The sequence below is a fragment of the Strix uralensis genome, chromosome 23, assembly GCF_047716275.1.
Source record: "Strix uralensis isolate ZFMK-TIS-50842 chromosome 23, bStrUra1, whole genome shotgun sequence".
Taxonomy (NCBI): domain Eukaryota; kingdom Metazoa; phylum Chordata; class Aves; order Strigiformes; family Strigidae; genus Strix; species Strix uralensis.
The window spans coordinates 7,756,474-7,777,579 of NC_133994.1; positions in this window are offsets into that span (position 1 = coordinate 7,756,474).

Genomic DNA, 21,106 nt, shown 5'->3' on the forward strand with positions numbered 1-21,106 from the left:
GGTGTCGAGGGAGGGGAGGTAACGCGGTGTATGGAGGGGGTGCGCTGTGTATGGGGGTGCGGGGTGGAGAAAGCGATGCACAGTCCGGGAGGGGGGAGCAGGACGGGTTGTGCGGTGTATGGGGGAGTAACGCGGTATGGGGAGGGGGTGCGCGGTGTATTGGGGGGGTGACGGGGCGCGGGAGGAGGGGGGCACTGTATGGAGGGTGCGGGGTTTAGGAGGAGGTGCGCGATTTAAGGTGGGGGTGCGGGAAGGGGGGCGAGGCGTTTGGGAGGGTGCAGGAGGGGAAGGGCTATTCAGGGAGGGGGTGCACGGCGGTGGGGGGACATAGGAAGGATGCTGGATGCAGGCAGGGAGGTGGGGTGCAGGCAGGAATGTGGGGTGCAGGCAGGGGGAGGATGCAGGCAGGGATGTGGGGTGCAGGAAGGGATGTGGATTCCAGGAGAGGGTGGGATGCAGGCAGGAGGGTGGGATACAGGCAGGGATGTGGGGTGCAGGCAAGGATGTGGGTTCCAGGATGGGGCAGGATGCAGGCAGGGGGATGGGATGCAGGCAAGGGGGTGGGATGCAGGCAGGGATGTGGGGTGCGGGCACAGGTAGCCAGAGGGAGCCCTGGGGCAGCAGTTTCCATGTGACCCCCCTTCCTTCAGCAATTCCCCTCTCCCTGCACCCCCAGCAGCAGGATCCAGCCCCGGAGCCATCCAGTCCCCGACAAAATCACCCACTGGCCCGGGATGCACATCCCTCCGTGGCCCTGATTCGCAGGTGACCTTGTTTTCCTCCAACTCCCCAGATTTAACTAGTTCCTGGACATAGGGGAAGATGTGAGTATTATTTATGAAGAACTCAGGGAGTGGGATGGCCTGGGGCTTGCAGACAGCCACGGCAGAAGAGATTAGGGGGCTGAAGGAAGCTTTTCCTCGAGGTTGGAGGCCTCTTTCTGTTACTATTCCACCTTAGAAGCAGCGCTTCCCAAAAACACATCTCTTTTCTTTGCAAAATCAACTTTTTTGCAATTGTTTTGATTTTTTTTGGGTCCCGTGTGGTTACCCTGTCTCCCCAACACCTTTTCTTACAGCCCTCAAACCCAGCTTAACCCTAAAGCTTCGCAAAATCAAGCGAACGTTCCTCATTTCCAGCTGCACAAAGCCACCCCCATGCAAAAAAGCCCAACATCCTCTTTTGGGGCTTATATTTGCAAAATAAAAAAAAGCTTCAGGGCAAAAGATTTCCCGGGGATGAGGATGGGGAACAGCCCCTGTGCTGAGACTTTGGCACAACCAGTGACACCAGTCTGATAAAAACTGGTGGGTTATGGCTTGTTTCTTAAATAACCAGCCTGAAAGCAATCAGGCTCTGAGTAGATCAGTGCAAAAAAAAATTTAAATAAAATCAATTAGTTGCTGAAATTCCTTTGAGCGAGCCGGATTTTCTTTCCCTTTTCCCTCTGCCTTTCATCCACTGGGAAAAGCCACGGTTCCTTCTCGCACGGAGATGTCTGGAAATCAAATCTTGCTTTATTTGATCATGGATTTGAAAGACCCCCCCCCCGAGAGACATTGCCTTCTCTTTACTCTCCTGGGAATAGAATTGATAGGAGTAGGAAAAACCGGAGCTTGCAGGGCCGTATCCCAGCAAACCCAGCGGACCCTAAAAAAGCTTTAGCCTAACTAACCAGCCCTGAGGTAAAACTGAGTTCAGCCAAGCCAAGCGCACGGCTGTTGTTTTAAAGCCAGTCTGCTGGGTTAACAGCCCTCGCTCGACCCAAATGGTGCTGTCAGCTTCTGTAAGAGCCGCTGCTCCGAGATGCCTCCGCTGAGATATGTTTTTTTCCTCTTCTTTCTTCGCCGTGATGAGCCAGAACCCTCCGGCTCCATCGCTCACCATCGCCTTTTTCACTCCCATGCCAAACAAACTGGAATATTTTCCTTTGGAGGTGCATGGAGCAATTTTTTTCCATCCTCAGATGCGGTAACCCATAGGTGAGGTGCATAAAGAGGTGAAGATTTTAGGCTGGGAAGCGGAGAAAGGTTGTCCAGAGAAAAGGGAGGTTTAATAGCTGCACTCTGAGATATCTCCTTGCAAAATAAAAATTCAAATTTAAAACAATCCCGTGCCTTTTCAACCTGAATTTTGGCTCCTTGTAGCTCCAGCTCTGTCTTTTTACTGCACAGCCTTCCCTGAGAGCAAAAGTGATGACCCAGTGGGAGAAGCATAAACTAAATATCCCAAAATATTTAGAGCAGGACTTGTTTTCCCATGGCAAAGCATCTTTGGCAGCCTCCAGATTTAGTATTTGAGCACAGGGAAACCCAGAGAGAAACACGCGGGCCATCAGCCGGATCCCAGGACATTGAAGGAGACAGTAAGTGATGTAAATTGTTGGATAAAAATATTGCCGTTTGTATTGGGTGTCTGGCTCGGTTGGGTTTCGCCTGGGTTTTAATTTCGTGTGAAATCAGCGGCTGGTAAAAGCTACTCAGTTGACAGCCCTGGGGGCTTTGGTCCCCTGGAAAGGCATGAAATGAGCTGAGCCGATGGGGACTGATGCTCCTTTCCCAGCTAAATGCAGCCATCTGGACTGTGAGGGGGGTTATTCCATCTTTTTTTTTAATAAATAAGGGTTTTCCCGCAGCCCTATCCCATTGCCAAAGGCTAGATCGCTTCCTCCAGGCATCATACCCTGAAAAAAATCGCTATTTCGGGATGGAGCTGTCGTCCTCCTGTCCTTCTCATCCTCGTGAAGGATGGATCCAGCCTGGAAAACTAGGTCCAAAGCCTCATCCCCGACATCCTTTGGGAGCAGCTTAAAATCCAGGGCAGAGTATTGCAGGCAAGTGTCCTCTGTCTGTCCTCGGTGACCCCGATTTGGCACAAAAAGGCTCCAAAAGGCAAAATTTCTCAGCTCCTCTCTCCTGACCTTTCCAGAAGAAGCCCATGTACTAATTAGCCGAGTAATAACGTGGCGAGGATGCGATTCCTCATTAGCTTTTGAGAGATTCCCAGCTACATGACTGATACGCATCTACAAGAAAATTAACTTGGGTGTGAGGGCTCCGTAATCAAGATTAATGAGGAAACAGGCAAAGAGCAGCACGTGGCTCCCCCCTGCCCTTCATGGGGAGCTAAGCACCTCCCCAAATGGGGCAAATCCCAAACTGGGGGGACGCTTCTCATCCCAAACTGGGGGGACGCTTCTCGGCAAAGCAAGTTGGTGGAGAAAGTCCCCATTAAGCCTGGGATAACCCAGATTTTCCCTTTAGGTAGGAAATCTCCATGTAACGCATTCAGGATCTCAGCCGGTCCCTAACACCCAGCTCCTGCACCATCCCTAGTGCTGGAAAATACTTGCTCAGAGCTAAAATAATAAGTTAACGTGTGCGATAAAGGGTGACACGGAGAGTGCTCATCTCTGATCCTCCATCTGTAACGCTCTGTTGCTTATGAGCTAAACCAACATCGATTCAACCCAAGAGCATCAGCACCCCTTGGCATCCCAGCGCCCGCTCTCGGCTGCATCCCATGGTCCCTATTGCGAAGCCACTGGGAGGAAGAGGAGATATTCCCCACGTTGTCTGGAGAGCAAAACCTCTCCCTCTCCCGCTTTGCCATTATCGAAGTGACGGCGCAAAGGGGCAATTAGCAGCAGGTCATTCCCATTAGCGTTATCCCTGGCTAATTACCCCATGGAAAAATGTACCCCACTACAGTGTTCCCAGACCCCAGTTCATCCCTCTTTCCATCCCCTGATGGCTTGAAACCTGGGGCAAAATTAAACCAAGTCACAGGTGGCTGACTTCAAATAACCCATTTTCCTCCTCACAAGCAGTTTTCCATCAAAAACAGAAACGCCAGCAGTCAAAAAGCAAAAAAAAACATCATCATGGGATGACCCAACATGCTGCATTTAACCCAAAACATTTTGCTACGCTGCAGTAGCCCAAAGTCTGGCTTTTCCCACCCGCAACATCCATTTTTCAACAATAAAAACCCATTGTAAAATGAAACATCCACGTTTCTGAAATGCAGCTTTTCTGGCATTCCTGCCAGAAGTTTTTCTTAGCAAAGCAGCTGGAGCCAAAGCGCCGTTTCCCTGGTTAAAAAATCTCATTGCATTTATTTTTAGCGTATCATTGAGCGCTGAATGCCCACAACTGAGCCTGCTCCAGCCAGGTAATGTGAAGTATCCAAGCCCTGTGATGAGGGAGGGAATTAAAGCAATTTTTTCAATGCTTTCTCCTCCTTTGACAAGCCGAGTGGTGGAAAAGCACGAGGAGCAAAAGAGCATCATCATGTTAGCAAGGGGCTTTTCACAGCATGCACGCAGTAATTAATAAACTATAATTAACACACTCTGGCATCGATGTAGAAGGGCAGGAGCAAACCCCAGAGCCCCTAAACCCACAGCCTGAATGTGCATAAATGTGCTTTTATCCCCAAATCTCTCAAAATTAAGGTATTATTCAACCCAGCCTCTTGTTTCAGCTCCATCATGCATTGACTAATTCCCAGGGCTGGTGTTTGGGGCCATAATTATTCCATTATTATTTATGGCAATAATTATAAATCCATGTTGGTGGGTAATACATTTTAAAAGTCCTTATTTCATTCATCTATGCACTGAAATGGAATCCTACAGCTAAATATATGGTCACACGAGAGGGAGAAATATCCTTTCTATATGGGCAAAATTCAGAATATAGATCCCCATATGTTCAGTCCTGTCCTTCTCCCGAGCCTGTGAGTCAATAGCAAGGCTGGATTTGCTGTTTTCCACCAAAATGAAGATCTGGGGGAGTGAAAAAACCCTCATTCTTTAAAAACACTGCAGTATTTCATGCCTGTAAGTCAGTTAGGGAGGGTTTTGGGGCTTGAATGTCATGTTTTTAGAAAAATTGGGAGTATTTTGAAGAGATTAACGTGGCCTTTCTCTCCCTCCCCATAAATGGAGGGTTTCAGTTTTTCAGCTGGAAAGAACATTTTGTTACAGAAATCCCTTCACTTCTGCCTTAGAAAAAAACAAAATTGAAACATTTCAGCTGCCTTTGAGACCAAACATCTCAGCTGCTCCTGTTTTTCCCCCAAACCCATGATTTGCCAGAAACCTTAATATTTTCTTTCCATCCTAGAATAACCCTTTTCCCCCAAATTTGGCCCCAAATTTATTTGCTGTGTTTGGGGGCTGTGCTGTAACCAGTGTACCTGATTCTCCTGCAGCATTTCCAAATTGGAAGGGAAAAAAATTGCTTTAACACCAACCACCATCGGAAATATTTTGGTTTTTTAATAGCATGCTCATCCCCAAAACACTTCGATCAGCCCACAACCCTAAATTCCCTCCAAACACCTCCAAGAAACATCTCCCATCGCTAAATGAATCCTCCTAGGAGCTATATAAATATAAAAGTGCACATGCATAGATATATATACATATAAGACGTTTGAGAGGACGTCTTCCCAGCTGTATAAATAGGCTGATGACAGCCACAGGGTGCATATAAATAAGATTAAAAGTTGCAGGCACCCTTTCCTTGGCATTTTTCCCACCTCCATCCCCACACATCTTGCAGAGGGGATAGAAAATACCATTCTCCAGTCTCCCCCAAACCCCATTTTTGCACTAAAACGATGCTGTTTGCAAATCATGGGTTAAATGGCCTCAAAACTCGCTCAGTACCAGCCTCGTGGCTTTTTTTTTTTTTTTGCTTAGGCTGGGGGTTACATCCATCCTCATCTTCACCAAACTAATTGCCACTGAACAATGCTATATACAGACAAAAATGCTTCTTTTTCCCCCTTTTTCCCTAATATTCCCAGTTCCAAAAAAAACCCACTAATGCTCAATCAGGGCCCCTCAGCCTTGAAAATGGGTTAAAAAATTATTAAGCATCAATTTTAGGATCTTTATCTGATGCTGGCTGCCATGCCGAACGATCGCTTCAGTTTTTCCCCTGATGGGACTGGTATAAAAAAAGAAAATTGCTATAAAAATGAGCAAGTGGAGAAATAACAGCTGTCACTCACTTCCCCCATCGTCCCTCTGTTTCTGGGACGAGGGGACAGGGGACCACGTTGTGAAGTGATGCCCAAAACCCTGCTGGCTTTTGGGGTCCCAAAGCCCATGGTAGCCAGCGGATGGGGCACAGCACAGATGTCACGGTGTCTGTCCCGTTGGCTCCATCCCTCTTTCAGCCCTTACAAATTTCACAGAATTTCACAGAATTTCACAGAATTTCACAGAATCATCTCGGTTGGAAAGGACCTTGAAGATCAACTAGTCCAACCATTAACCCAGCACTGACAGATCCCAACTACACCAGATCCCTCAGCGCTGGGTCAACCCGACTCTTAAACCCCTCCAGGGGTGGGGACTCCACCACCTCCCTGGGCAGCCCATTCCAATGCCTGACTACCCGTTCTGTAAAGAAATACTTCCTAATATCTAGTCTAAACCTTCCCTGGCACAAATTTATGGCAAACCTTCTCCCAGCACAAGCTGGGTTTCCCTTGCAGTGACCAAATCCAGAGCAGCACCCTCTGCTCCGTCAGCAGGTTGAAAGAAAACCACCCCAAAAGCTCAGAGTTTTTCAAAAAGAGCTAACATGCATTCCTGCTGCCTTCATCCTGAGCACCCCTCCTTGAACAAATGACAGGGAGTTGGAAACAGAGCATCTCTTCTTGAACAAATAACAGGGGGTTTGCAACAGAGCATCCCCCTGAAAAAAAATAATGAGAGTTTGCAATGGAGGATCACCTTGATGAACAAGTAACGAGGGGTTTGCAATGGAGAATCCCTCTACTGAACAAATAGCAGGGGGTTTGCGATGAAACATGACCTTGGCGAACAAATAACGGGGGGTTTGCAAAGGGGCATCGCTTCGATGATCAAATAACGGGGAGTTTGCAAGGAGCATCCCTCCACTGAACAAATAATGGAGGGTTTGCAAGGGAGCAACCCTCTGCTGAACAAATAACAGGGAGTTTACAATGGATCGTCCCTCTGTTGAACAAATAACAGGGGGGGGGTTGCGAAGGAGCACCCCTCTAGCAAAAAAATAATGAGGGGTTTGCAATGGAGCATCCCTCTGGTGAACAAATAACAGGGGGGTTCACCAGCAATACCCAACACAAAGAGTGAGGAGAGGGTGGGAACACCCTCCCAAGCCGAGCTTGTCGTCGTCTTTAGCAACTGGAACAAATCCGAAGTGTCGACCGAGACCGTGTTAAGCATTCAGGGAGACAAATGCCAGGCCCGGGAATAAAGATCGGCTGCTCCCGTTTATTTCCATAAGGCAATAATAACCCACGCCTTTGCTTTATGAAGTCGAATTTGTTACGGTGGATGAGCTGTAAAAAATCGTGGAGTTGAGGGGGGAGGAAAAAATAGAGGCTATAAATAAATTTGTAATTTTAACATGCATTACCATGTAATTGAGAGGGTAAAGGATGGAGCTGGCGCTGGGTTGGAGCTACCTACAGCCTCCCATGGGGTTTTTTGGCCAAGCTACGAGCCCCTGGAGATGGATGCTGTTTGAGTCTGATGGTGGCTTTGGCAGGGAATGGGGGAGCCCAGAAAAGAGTAGGAAAAGGGGTAATCAATATTTCCCAGTTGCAACAAGGCACAGTGAGCTATTAGCAAGAAAGCAGCACCAAAGAGCCAAGCCTCAAAGCTCTTGTGCTGATGAGGAAGGTGGATTTGGGATTTAAACATAGATATCTATAGTTTGGGGGCTGAGGAATAATTGCAAATTTATCCTCGATATGCATTGAGGGCTCCAGGAGAGCAGTCTGCCCGTGGATGAGCACTGGGGGATTGATTTCTGCTTGGAGAGAAGGGACTGAAGCGCTGGTGTGGGGATGCTGGGGATAAAATGGGGCCAGTACATGGATGCACCATCCTTTGGGATGGCAGAATCGCGGGGAGGAGGGACAGTGGTCCCAAGTGTTTGCAGAGCCCCAGACTGGTTCTGTAGAGCTGGCAACTGGCAGCTGTTAAAAAGACATAAATCTCCTTGTCTTAATGGTCAGGGCCGCTTTCATGGGGGGAAATTTTTAGTGCAAAGCCAGAAGAACCCAGATGCTGCTCCACACAATGGGGAAAAACCCTCAAAACATCTTTCCAGTCCCAAATCCAACCCATGCAACATGTTTCAAGCAGCAGCAGAAGACGGACAGACACGTGAACAGAGGGACAACCATCTTTTAAAAGCAGAGGGCAGCTCTCCACCAGCTCAGGGCTGCTGCACGTGGCCATAAGCCATTGGGATTTTAATATATTTTGCTCAAATATATTTTGGGAGCATCTCCCCTGTTGCGGCTTCACTCACGCTGCCACATTTTGAGGCTGTTTGCTTTGCAAACGGAGCGAGCAGTGACTTGGGGAGCACATGGACCTCCCTTCCCTCACACTGTCCATCTTCCTATTGTTTAATTTTTCCAAAATTTTATGGAGTCTTTCTCCCTTCAGGTAGCAACAACGCCAGAGTCAGCAGAACCCAACCCCGCTGCCATCTCAGGCATGGAGATCTCTTCTTTATTTACCGATGCCCATCGTTATCACTCGCTTGCAAAAGGCTGTCAGGTCTTTTTTGCATCTGGTGCCTTGCTCTGCAGTGCCTGAGCTTGCTTGTATTTTGGGGGGCTGATCGGGGGCTTATTCAACACAGTTTGGGGGTTTATGGGACATTAATATATATATTTTAACATATATATTTTTGCATGGAACAGTCATTTAATAAAATGACTGGGTATAAGGGGAGCTCATACCCAGAACGGTGTTTCCTCCCCAAACAGGAACCGAGGAGGGATGCTGATGGTAGTAGGAGACTTTCCAGCTCTGCCTCCACCCCCTTTTGACCTCAGCTCCACCGCGGATGCCCTAAATCTTGGGAAAAGCCAGGGCTACGAAGGCAGGTCTCACCGGGACCCAGCCAAATGTGATAAGACAGGTTCCCTCCAGCCCTCTCCTGTCTCCCTGGCATGGCAGGAACAGGGGGGTGGCTGGCTCCTATCTCCCCCTTCCTCGTTTCCCTGCCCGCAGCAAGGCAAATACATCCCCGACACATCTGCAGAGGGATTTCCATGGTGGAGGGGCTCGTCTCGGTGCAATCCTGGCTAGCACCCGGGGCGGGCGGCTTCTCGACACTTCTCATCGCCCAACTCCACGGGAGCAAACAGCAGCCGACGTCTGTTTAAACAGAGATGCCATCGGGTGCGTCGCCTGGCTGTTTACACTCCTGTAAAAGCAATATCACCCAAGCCTCTCTTGGCTGTCATCTCGTTTCACATCTCACCCGTGCCTCCTAAAAATTCTCTTTGCATCCCATATTATGAGGTTTGCTTCCCTTTGCAGGTCACCTCCTAACATCCATAGCTTGAAGGGATTGCCCCAGCCACCCAGCCTGACCTTTGCGAGGGGGAAAAATTGTATTTTTTCCGACAAAGTCACTGCAATTCCTACGCACCTCTGCTCCAAGGCACCCTCTGTATTAACACCACCGGAACAGACCTACAGCAGCTGCATCATCCAGACTGTTCCCCTCCTCAGTCACTTCCAGCATCCCTATACCCACTTTGCTTTCACACAGCTTTACCTCCCCAGCCCATAAATCTGCAGGTTTGAAGCAACTATAAATTTTTTACATATTGTCAAGGGAGCTCTTACAATGTCTGTATCACCTTGGGCACATAAGATGTTTTGTGGAGCGGGGAACATCCATCCATCTCAGAAGAGAACGTGTGTTTTCTGCTCTAGATGCTGACTTTAAGCACTGTCCATCACTCAGCAAGAAATACAGATAACAGACACCACACGCCGATGCAAACAGGTGAAATTCAGGCACGGGGGAAGTTTTCAGCCAAGTTTTCTATTTAATTCCACAGGTTTGAGGCTCCTTCCCAAAGGTGTAAATGGCATTTGCTCGTTTGCGTGCTTTTCGCCCCCACCAGCAGCAATGTATTTGCTTTCTGCCTTGGAAGAAAGATGAATTATGCAAATTTTCCCGGCAGCTGGGTTAGCAGGCACAACTGCAAGCAGGAGAGCAAAAAAACCTCAGTTTTGACCCAAATTCAAGACATGTAGGTTGATTGCTTGACATTCAGGTAAGCAAGACAAGCCCATGATGGGGATTGTAGCATCACTTTAGTGCATGCCCTTCTTAGTGGTGAGGGAGGAGTGAGGGAAAGGGACAGGATGCTTTTTGGCTCAAAAGCCTCAAAATGGGGTTTCTGAGAGGGCAGACCCATTTGGCCCTAAATTTCAGGCTTTGGGCACAAGGAGGGACAAGGAGGAGTCACACAAGATGGGTTTACTTAGGGGAAATGGATTAAAACAAGCTGTCCAACAGTCCCGCTCTGGACCTTAAATACCTTACGGGATGGCTCATTGCTTACTGAGACTGAAGCAAAAATGATAATAAAAGTAAGGTTTTTTTGGGCAAGCCCAAGGGGACTCGGTGGTTCACTGTTGCTGCACCAGAATATAGGAAGTGCTGCCAAATCTGGGAAAAAAAACCCATCCTCCCACCCTGGGGGCTGCCCATCTCCTTTGCCCGCGGCAGATGCAAAAGCAGCCGGAGGATGAGCTCAGATGCAAAGCATCCGCGTGGCAGGCGTCAAAAATTCAGTGAGATGAATCACGCTCTGATCTCCAAGAGCATCCCATCACCACAGGTGCTCTCCTTCTTCATTAAGGCCACGTTAAGCAACGCATTTCAAGCGCAGCACAGGCCTTTCGAGCTTAAAAACACAACCCCAAGTGCTTTCCGCACCGCCTGTCTACGTCTGCTCTGACTCCAGATGACTCCTTAGGGAGCACCGGGATGGTTTCGCTGCTTGAGATTTAGCAAAAAGGGGGAAAAAAAATGGAGAAAAAAAGAGATTCTGACTTCTCAAGCACCCCTGCCTTTTTTACCGTCAATATTTTTTAGCATGCTCTTCCATGGTGGGTTTCCCCCCTCCTCCCATCGCTGCTTCACCTCCCAGCATCACAAGCGAGATGTAGCAATGCGGCTTGTGTATCCTACTAAAAGATATTTAATAAATATGCAAATCACTCCCCGCATCTCCTCGGGCAGGTGAGGTGCGCGAATAGGCTGTAGTTAAGTATTAAATCCATCCACCGCCAAGTACCTGGAGAAGAGCAGAACAAACCAGAGCTGAAGTTTGCATGGAAACAGGGTAAAGAAATGCATCTGATGGTAGCAGGGAGGCTTTTCTCATTGAAAAACAAATCCAATACATAGTACCGTAGCACCCACAGGTCCAAATTTAAGTGAGCTGGAAGAGAAAACAGCTAAAACCACAGCGTATACTCTCATTGCGGACCAGACACATGAAATTTTCCTTTTATCAAGTCAAGTTTTCCCCGTTGGGTTTCTGCAGCATTTCTCAGCCCCTGACTTCTATTCCAGGACCGTTGGCATCTGATTTCTCATCTTTACCCTATTCTGTATTTCCCAGACCCATAATACACTTCCTACCAGGCTCTTCTCTTGGATAAATAAGTCCAATCTTCGTGATCGCTCTTCAGAGGCAAGTTTTTCCAAGGCAGGCAGAATTTATAAATGCTTCCCCCAAGGAATAAATCACTATTTTCCCCCGCAGGCTAGCCAAAATGAATACAACACTGAGCAAACCTTGAGATGGGAGCAGGCAAGCAAGTACGTGTTGGTGTCTTATCATGCTCTTGAGCACGCTGTTATTTTCCCTTATTTTTCACCCAAAAACTCCCAAACCCAAGGAAAGCTGTCATCCATACAGAGGGCAGGAATAGGAACACAGCTCAGATTTGAAGCCAGACCATCAATTTACAGAGTTATTCCATAAAATGCTGAAACCAGTTACCACACTCAATATTTTTTCCCCCTCTAAATATTAGGGCAAAGGTTGTTAAGAAAATGCTTCCACCAACCCAGTATAAACGCTGGACTTTCCAGCCTGCAAACTTCACAAGTACGATCCAAATGCCTTTTTATTCCCCCTTTCTTTGAAAGCATCGAGCTTTCCCCTTGCCAGCTACCTGCCTGCACACAAAACCCTGCCAGATGGCCCATCGCTGCCTGCAGCCAGGTCCTGCCTGTACCTGCCGGCACTGGAGAGCAGACCCACACAGCTATGCTCCTGCCAGATTGCTCCTATGGGAGCAAACCCTAAAAAAAACCCCAAAATCTTCTAGAAAATCACAGAGGCAGCGATGCTTTGCATTGGGATGGAAACACATTCATGCATCGGAGCTAGCAGCAAATTAGGAGAAGCCACATTTTGCATCACATGGGGTGAGAAACCTAAAAATGACCTCAAAAAAGAGCTAGACGTTTCCAGAGAGAAACAACAGTACTGTCAAGACAGGAGGGGTTCGGTCGATTGGATGCACAACTCAGCATCAGCTCAAGCTGTGGTGCTGGCAGCCAAATATTGCAAGTGAAAATGCATAGAGCTGACCTTAAAGGATGCAGAATATCAGCCAGGTCCCGTGCATCTCCCCCACCAAGCAGAGGAACAACCAGTATTATATTTTTTTTGCAGAGCAAAGAAAAAAATGTTATTTTTCACAAAAATTGTTTTAAAGAAAAATAAATTTGGGCGCTGCTTGGAGCTTTGTCTCCTTCTCTGGCCCTGGTGAAACAGGAGCAGGAGCACCACATTCCCCGGTGTTTTTGAGCAAACCCAGCAATAATAAATCAAAGCCAATCGCCACAACCTGCCGTGAAGCAACAAGGAGGCAAAAGGAAAAGAGCACGACCCAGCTCGTGCAGAGAAAAAGCCAAGAAGGGACGAGAGCCAGTTGTTTTGCTTGAGCTTGCGGTGATAGCCGAGAGAGAATTTTGCTTTTTAAGGTTTTTTTGAGCCTTTCAGAGGAGACCTTGTCCTCCTCGTGCAGGTTTACAGGGAGCATCGTGCCCAGCACCTGTCTCAATTCTGGGCACATCCACAACCCTGCCCGGCACACGACTATTTTCTTTGGAGACTCGACCTTGGTCGGTAACGGGCAGTTTTATGAGGAGGAAAAGTACCTTGAGGAATCTGCAGAAAACTGACTTTTAGCAAGGTTTTCTTTTGCTTTCTTTATTTATGAGCTCTTTGGAGATTTGGCTAGATATCTGCTCACAAAGGGGCAGCTTTCAGGGATGTTGCAACATGATGGCAAGCAAAGAGTCATGGACAACATCTGCCCCAGATCCTTCCCTCTCCTTTACACCAGCAAAGGGGTCCCTTCAAAATAAACCTTCTCCCAAGAGGATTTCCAGCTAAAGAAGTAGGGGGAGGAAAGGTACTATGGCTGGAAGAGGTGAGGATGAAAGACGGAGCAAAAAGCAAGAGAGAAGCAGCTGAATTTTAATGATATTTACTTTATTTAAAAGGGGGGAAAAAAACCCCAAGCTCAAAACCTCAGGCATTTGCATCAAAGTGCCTGGCTGTAACACTGCCAGGAGAAGGCGGCTGGAAAAAGGCCACAAAAGGAGCTGCCCCTTTGCATTTCAGCTCCGTGCATGAGTTACGGTGCGATTCCCGAGGACGCTGGGCTTATCGCTCCCGATAAGCTTCTTTTTATAGGTCTGGCAGCAAGATGCGAGAAAGCAGTAATTAAATTTTCACGCGGAAGAAGGTTTCTGCTTTGCGCCCGCATTGGGAGAAGTCAGCATAAAACGTCAGGGTGGGCCAACAATGAGGGGACTGCAATTGTATTTAGGGCAAGGCAATAATACTAGGAAAATGTAACACTTTTCAGCTCAAAAAGCAAGTGCAAACCTCAGAGCACCTGCTCCCCCCCATATTAATCCAGCTGCCAACTTCTTACCCACTAAACATACACAGAGACCCTGAGAAGTACATCAGTGGTGTAAACTCAACCGACATACACCAGGCAGAGAGACTTGTAGTGAGGTAGTAAAGCCAATACATGCCTGAAAATCAGTTTGGAGATGTGGGTAGCCATGACACGATCTTGAAAATGGGTCTGTTGAAGACTTCCAACCTCTCTAGAGAAGCTCAAGGACATGGGCAAGCAACGGGATGTGGTGACCTAGATACTTCAAGGAGCTCTCCCTGTAGTCAACCCACCAAAGCCACTACTTGAATGAGCCTCCACCAATACTTGACACTGCCAAATTTCATGGGTGACGTCCACTGAGTTGCCGTCGTGGCTGGTCCAGGTCCAGCCACCTCACATCCCAGGAGAAATGTCTTTTCCCAAGGCACGAAGATGAAAAAGACATTGTGAAACACAGGGAGGCCAACATGAGAAGAGTAGCATCTCCTCCCACGATGAAACCCAAGGCCAACAAAAGCCCATTAGCTCCAAAGAGATAAAAAGCAGGGGAGAACAAGGGATAATAAGCTATTTTCAGGTGGAAGATGCAACGTGATGCCCTACTTAAGCAGGTGTTTCATCAGCCAGAGAAAAGAACTTGACTCGTGTCTATTTTATGAGGTCTTTTACTCCATTCTGCTGAGTGCTTGGCTGTCTCAAGGCTCCAGACTTCCAGTCGTTAGAGGCAGTTATCTCTATGCAATTTAATTAAAGTCTAGTGTTTAATGACACAATGTGCTGCTAATTATTTTTCACTGGTTGTCAGGAGGCTTTTTTTTTTTTTGGTGGTTGCAAAGCAAAATTTAATTATGGCAAAGAAAGCGTGGGGGTACTATCTTGAGGGCTTTTGGAAACAAAGAGCCTTGGGTGGGCAAGTGGAGCATCCAGTTCTGCTCAGCAAGGACTAAGAACAAGAAGTATTGTCTGGAGAAAATCACCACCACATAGGGACAAGAAATGGGGACCTGAGGGACACCTCAGGCTTCGTCCTCTCTTACTTGGCCAACATGGTCATGGAGAGCCAGGAACAAGCCAGCATGTGGATGCATCTTAAATTTCCATGTCGTATTGGAGACTTGGTCTATGGAGGTGCCATACCAAGGCAGCAAGCAGGAGTTCTGGGGTGAGGTAGAGCCTACGGGATGCAAACAGGTTGGGTCACCCCAATTCATAGCATGAAAACTGGAGACAGGCTGAGTTTGTTCATGTAGGACAGGGGTCCTTGGATCAACACAGTAAAATACTGACTTTTCTCCTTAAAATGGTTTCCCACACAACACGTCAAGTCCCTCCTTTCAAGCTGTCATTTTTTGGGGGAGAATCTGTTTGCATCTCAATCCGTTTCTTCTTTCAAGCCCCATTATTCCCCCGTTGGAGCCTTCATCATTCGTAGGCTACCAAACACGTTCACCAGCAATTTTAGCACTCCACAGTTTCGCCTCATCAGCAGAAGAGGGATTTGGGAATCCTGTTTTCCCCTCCCTGCCTCCAGTCTTTGTCTGCTGGGAGATTTCCCCTCTCTAAGCCTCAGTTTCCCTGTAAAGTCGAGATAATGACGCACATTTATTTTGCAAATTGCTTTGATCTCTACTGTCGAAGGGTGTTCTGCAAGACTTAATTACATGTGTCACCACCAGCCTTTGCAGCACACATTAAAGTATCTTAAGCCGCCTAGCAATGCAGAGGAGATCTGTGCAGAGAGAATTAAATGTGCAATATGCTCATCTGAGAGCAGAGTTTTGCAGTTTTGAAGAGGGCTGATGAAGTTTTGCAGTTGATAAGAAGCTTTGAGAAACTGCCCAGCCTTTTTGCATACGTTATTATGGTTTTTCCCTTCGATATTAAAATATATCTGTTCGGCGCTACACTTAAGAGTTGGCAGTGGGTCTAGAAGCAAGAGTTTCTTCTAGCAAGAAAACAGGCAGATCCCATTTTGCTGCAAATAAGCCCAACTTTTGAAAGTTAAACCCCCACTGGAAATTGTTATTTTCTTCAGATCTTTGAAACGCCTACGCGCTCGAATGGCACAAGCAGCACACGGTGACACGCAATAATTACAGCTGGTCAAAACATGGAATTTCAATCCCAGGAGAAATTCTGACATCCTGAAATTTGTAGGTTTGTTCCAGCTGACGGAGAAGATATTATTTCAAAACTGCCCACGAATGCGGGGGGGTTTCTGTTTTGGAGCAGCATCTCCAGAAAAGTCTGGGTGATGTTACAAAACACTTTTTGCAGAGCTTTAATATTTTGTTAGCATGTGATGTGATACCAGTCGAGACGTTAGAAGTGTTGCAAAAGCATAAAATATTCATTAAATACCCCAAAATCTGGGTGATTGAGGGGAAGAACCTGCAACAAGCCAAGCTGGATGATGCATTTCCCCAGCAGCACGACCTTGACGAGATGAATATTGCAAAGACATCCAAGATCATTTGCATCCTTCTGCCCACGACTTTCCTCCTCATCAGCCATCTGCTACCCTTGAAGGGCTCACGCTCTTTGGGGAGAGGTTTAGTTTCCAAGGCTGGATACAGTGAGAGGAGCTGGAATGAGAGCAGCAAAAAGTCCAGGAGGAATTTGGAGGTCAAGGATGGAGCCAACCCAACGTGCCCCAAACATCCTTTTCCTAAGGGCTTGGTGCAGACTTTGCGCACACAATAGCAAAGACAAAGAGAAAAGGAGGAAAAAGGCCCAAAATGGGGAAAAAAAAAAAAAGGGGGTGGGGGGAATGAGGAAGGGAGGGGAGAAGCAAAACACTTCCCAGGGAAAAGCATCCCATCCCCAGTTCCCACAGCATGGCAGTGGGCAGGTTAGCGAGCGGCAGTGGCAAAAGCTGAGCAAGAACCACCGGTGCAATTATTTTGGGGAGAGGAGTGTGGCTTGAGAAACTCGCTGCCATCCTTTGTGGATCTGTAATGAACCTTTAAACACGCCAAAAAAAAAAAAAAATAAAACAAAGAGGAAGGGAAGTGAAAACCTCTCATTAAGGCTTTTGGCAGATCTGATTAGTGGTTTTAGAGCCCTAAACAACCGTTTAATTGGTAAATCCTCCGGCAGCCAAGGAAAAGAAAGGGCTGGGCACAAAAGCGGACTGTTTTCCTTGTTGTTGGAGAACTGCTCCCTTCCTCCCCGGGGGAGAGGGCAGGGCTGGGCAATGGCATTGCCAAGAAAAATGAAATATTGAGCAGAAACTCCCCTCTTCTCCCTTTAATCCTGCTGTCTCTGTGAGTGTTGCATCAAACATTGCATTTCTCCATCTCAACAGGCCAAGATGCTTCATATTGCAGTAACAGAAAGGACATCGAGCTGCGAGCAGGGACTCACCTAAAACCAGGTTTTTAGTGTTTGGGGGTAACATGGGCTGATGCTGAAGGTTGTGGCCACATCTGCAAATGGCCAATTGCAGCTCATTTCTGGTCTTGTTTCCAGCTCTCAGAAACTTTACGATAAAGTAAAATAATTCAAAAACCAGACAGAAATAACCAACCCACAGCCGTACAGGCTGAAAATGAGGCCAGCTCAAAGTTATCCTTCTGCACATCTCCGCTTGGAGATCGCCGGCACATTTCTTCTTCTCTTAAGCTTTGGTAACCCGGAGAAATCAAACTTTTCCAAGGCTGCTGAGCAAGTCCCTCGTGCTGTGACTCATCCGACAGCCCGATTTAGCTGCTCTCCCCCATGCACACCATGTACCCCAGCACACTGCGAGCTCGCCCCATTTTCCTATGACTCAGGGTCCCTCCACGTTTTGACGCTCCCTTTGCAACTCAACTCTCTGCAGCCCCGCGTTGGCAGCAAAAACTGTTCGAGGTCACTATGAGCAGCCGCATGAAAGCTGGGGTTGTGGTGGTGTTCTCTGGAAAAGTGGGGTTTGCAAGGGAGCTCCCCATCTCCCTCTGCCTCGCCCCAAAACCACTACAAGGCTGCAACAGCATCCTGGGCAGAGGGATCCCTTGCAGCAGGGTTTTCACTCCATCTCCTGCACAGCGTAAGCACCACTGGCTTTGACCTTTTATTTCCCCGATTCATGATCTTCTTTGCTATTTCAGCTTCATTTTACCATCTCCATCCTTCACAGCCCTATTCCCATCTCAGGCTATGCCTCCCTGCAAGAGAGATGCCGTCACCACGATTAAAAGAATCTTTAGATCGGATGCTGCTTGCACCAGCATCACTAAAACCCAGGGACCCACAGGTTTGCTGCTGGACCGCAGCCGACAGGAGCAGCAGCAAAGCACCGTGGCTGAGCACCCCTCCATGTTTCTACTCATCCTTTGCCCTGGAAATATTTCCATGCAAACTGTGCTCCAGGGAATTTGGGAACCCCAGCTCCTCCCTGCCTCCTGTGACTTCAGTGCCTTGCCGTCTGCCTTCGCTAGAGTCCGTAACGTTGCGCCGGGGATTAATTTGGCCCCGTGCCTTCATTTCCATCCTTGGCCTTGAATGTCCTTTGAGCTCCTCTTAAAAAGAGATTGATTAATATGAAATTACTCAAAGTCCTTTTAGCTAGTGCCAGTTTTGACACCAAGAAGGAAAGGGTAGGATGACAGTGCCCAAGTCAAACATTTGCCAAATTAATTCCTCTGCTAGAAATTGTTTCAGATTTAGAGTATTTTTTAAAAAATCCATCATGCAGTAATTCTCTAATTAGCTTGGCATTGCTTGGGTGAGGGTACACCAATCAGATTTACGAGGAGGGAAAATATTTTAGGTAAATGTCTTTTTACACGCATCCTAGCACAAAGGGGAAGAAAGAAACCTGACTGGGTGTGGGAGACCTCTGCAAGCTAAGAAATGCCTCTTAAACTTCATCAGAGCATGGAGTTAGAGGAAATTTGGTCTTGGGTCTCTGAAAACAGGCAGGGATGGGGTGTGGGCAGGATGGGTAGCAGTGCCCGTGCCCGCTGGCTGCTGGCCACAGCCTTGGGAAATTGCATTAGGGCTGCTGCCGCTTCTCCGCAGAACTGCTGCTAATGCATTAATGCTCCATTTAGGATCAGGGCCCATCGATCCCTCATCTCCGAATAACTAATTCAAGCCCCTGGTGGGTTAATATAATTTCTCCACGCTTGGAAATCTTCCCATTACTAGCAGCTCTCTGCATCCCCATCTGTGTGATGAAGGCATCAGGGCTCAGCACCCCATCTTCCCTCCGGCTCTGCATCACTGCCCTTTACTCCCGGCAGAGCATCATTGCTGCCAAGGGCTCGATGCCGAAAAGTTTGAAGCCTCAAAACCCAGAAAGCCCAAACACTTCCTAAGGATGCTGAATCAGCAGGACACTTCTCCCCTGCAACACTTGCTCTCAATTTTGCTCAGGTTAATTAAAGGAAGAAGAAGATCCTATCTTTGGTGTTCTCAAATTTACAGTAACATAAGATCTGTCATCGCTCCAGCTCAAATTAGTTGCTTTGCTCATGCAAAAACCAAAAAAATGCCAAATTTTCTACAAAACTTCTCCTTTCCTGCTTTTCCATGTCAGCACTGTTAAGCCTACCCCTTGCCCTGGCTTTGCTGGGGATGGATCACCCCACGCTGGGGAAAGTTAACTCTACCCCACAACACACGCTAAGTTGGCAGAAATCTCCCCAAAATGCTTGCTTGCAGCATTCCGGCTGCTCACTGCATGCTGAGGAGCTTCCCACTCCCACAGCAATTCCTTTTCACTGGTGGGTGAAGCTGTTCCCACCTTATCAAGTACTTTGGTACTCAAAGCATTATATAACCCCACAATAGTAAGATTTTTCCAGCCCCCATAGGATGTCTATAAATAAAGAAAAGAGGGGGGGGGAAATTACCCATTACGACCTGGTGATGGATATATCCACCCCCTGCACCCATGCGCAGCTAAAGCTCCCTGGTGGAAGAGAAAGCGGGTCCGTGCTTGGCTTGAATTCAGCCCAACGCATAAAAAAAGCTCCCCAGGATTTCACCGCCATGAACTGGGTAAGGAGCAGCCCCCCAAAACTCTGCAAGCTTGAGGTCAGCTGCCCTTCTGCTCCCCAAGATGAAGTTTCATTCCCACCCTGCTCAGGAGCTGTATCTGATGATGAGCACAGAAAAAACCCCACCCAGAACCTTCCTATCCCTCCCAAATCCTCCTTTCAGAGCCAAAAAGCCTCTTTCTGAACCCAAAACGCCTCACTCCAAACCCAAAACCATCCCAACATTGTCATGCTGTTGGTGGAGAAGCCATAAGAGAGAATGGGTGGATTTGGGGAGAAAAAAAGATGTATTTGGGGAAGAAAAAAAAACCACAAAGATGGATTTGGCCTCTGGGAGGGTAAGGGGAGACAGGAGGAAGATGCTGAGGAAATCTTCGACGCTAAATTTTGCATAAATTGGGGCTGAGCTGAACCAAGTCCACTGGGACACGCTCTGCAGTGTGTGCCTTCATCCCAGACAGCAAAATTGCATTTATCTTGCCCCACTCCTTTGCATTTCTTTGGGATTCATTTATTTAATGTTCAAATCCATAAATGGCCTTTTCCTCCCCCCCAACCCTTCCTGTCTCCTCCTAAGCTGCTTTAATTTCCCAACGAGATTTATTCTGGCTACTTTCGCTCCTGTTACTGATGATCCTGAGCTTGGGAATTGTCACCAAAGGATTTGCTCTCCTTTCACTGCTCCACAAGCACAGTGGGCAAAAGTGACTGGTAGAAGCAAAGAAATTCTTCAGCCTTTAAAAAAAAAAATCCCATCTTTCCACAAATTACCAATGTTCCCCTATCACTGAGACCTCAAAGGTGGTTGCAGTCATCGACCCTGCAGTGATTTTCCCAATTTTCCTCCAATATCTGCTTTTGCGCGTTATGTCTGGCAATGAAAGAGCACCAAAAGCTGCTACTGGGTGGTGATTTGGGGTAAAAATTCACATTTTAAAGGCAAAAGGCTAAGGCAAAGAGGGGGTTCAAACACAGCCAGTCCTGGCAAATCCTTTTAATAGAGACTCAACCTTGTCTTTAATGGAATTTAAAAAAAATGATGGGGAAAAACCATGTAGGTGATAGAGAGAAATTAGTTCAGGGGTATAAATGCTGTGTACCTCCCAAATTTTGGGATAAAAGTGTCCCCACATCACTAAATGCCACTGGTTTCTGCTTCCTAAAGCCCAGCTTTGCCCCAGGAGGATGGGACTGGGGGAGCAGTTTCTTCACAGGATATTGGTAAATGCTTCTGCCCTGAATCAGGGGGAATATTATATATACGATCTCCAAAAAGTCTGAAAGCTTTTGAAAAATGATTGGTTCGATCAATGCATTTCACTGTGGCTTTAAGCATTTCATGCTTCCC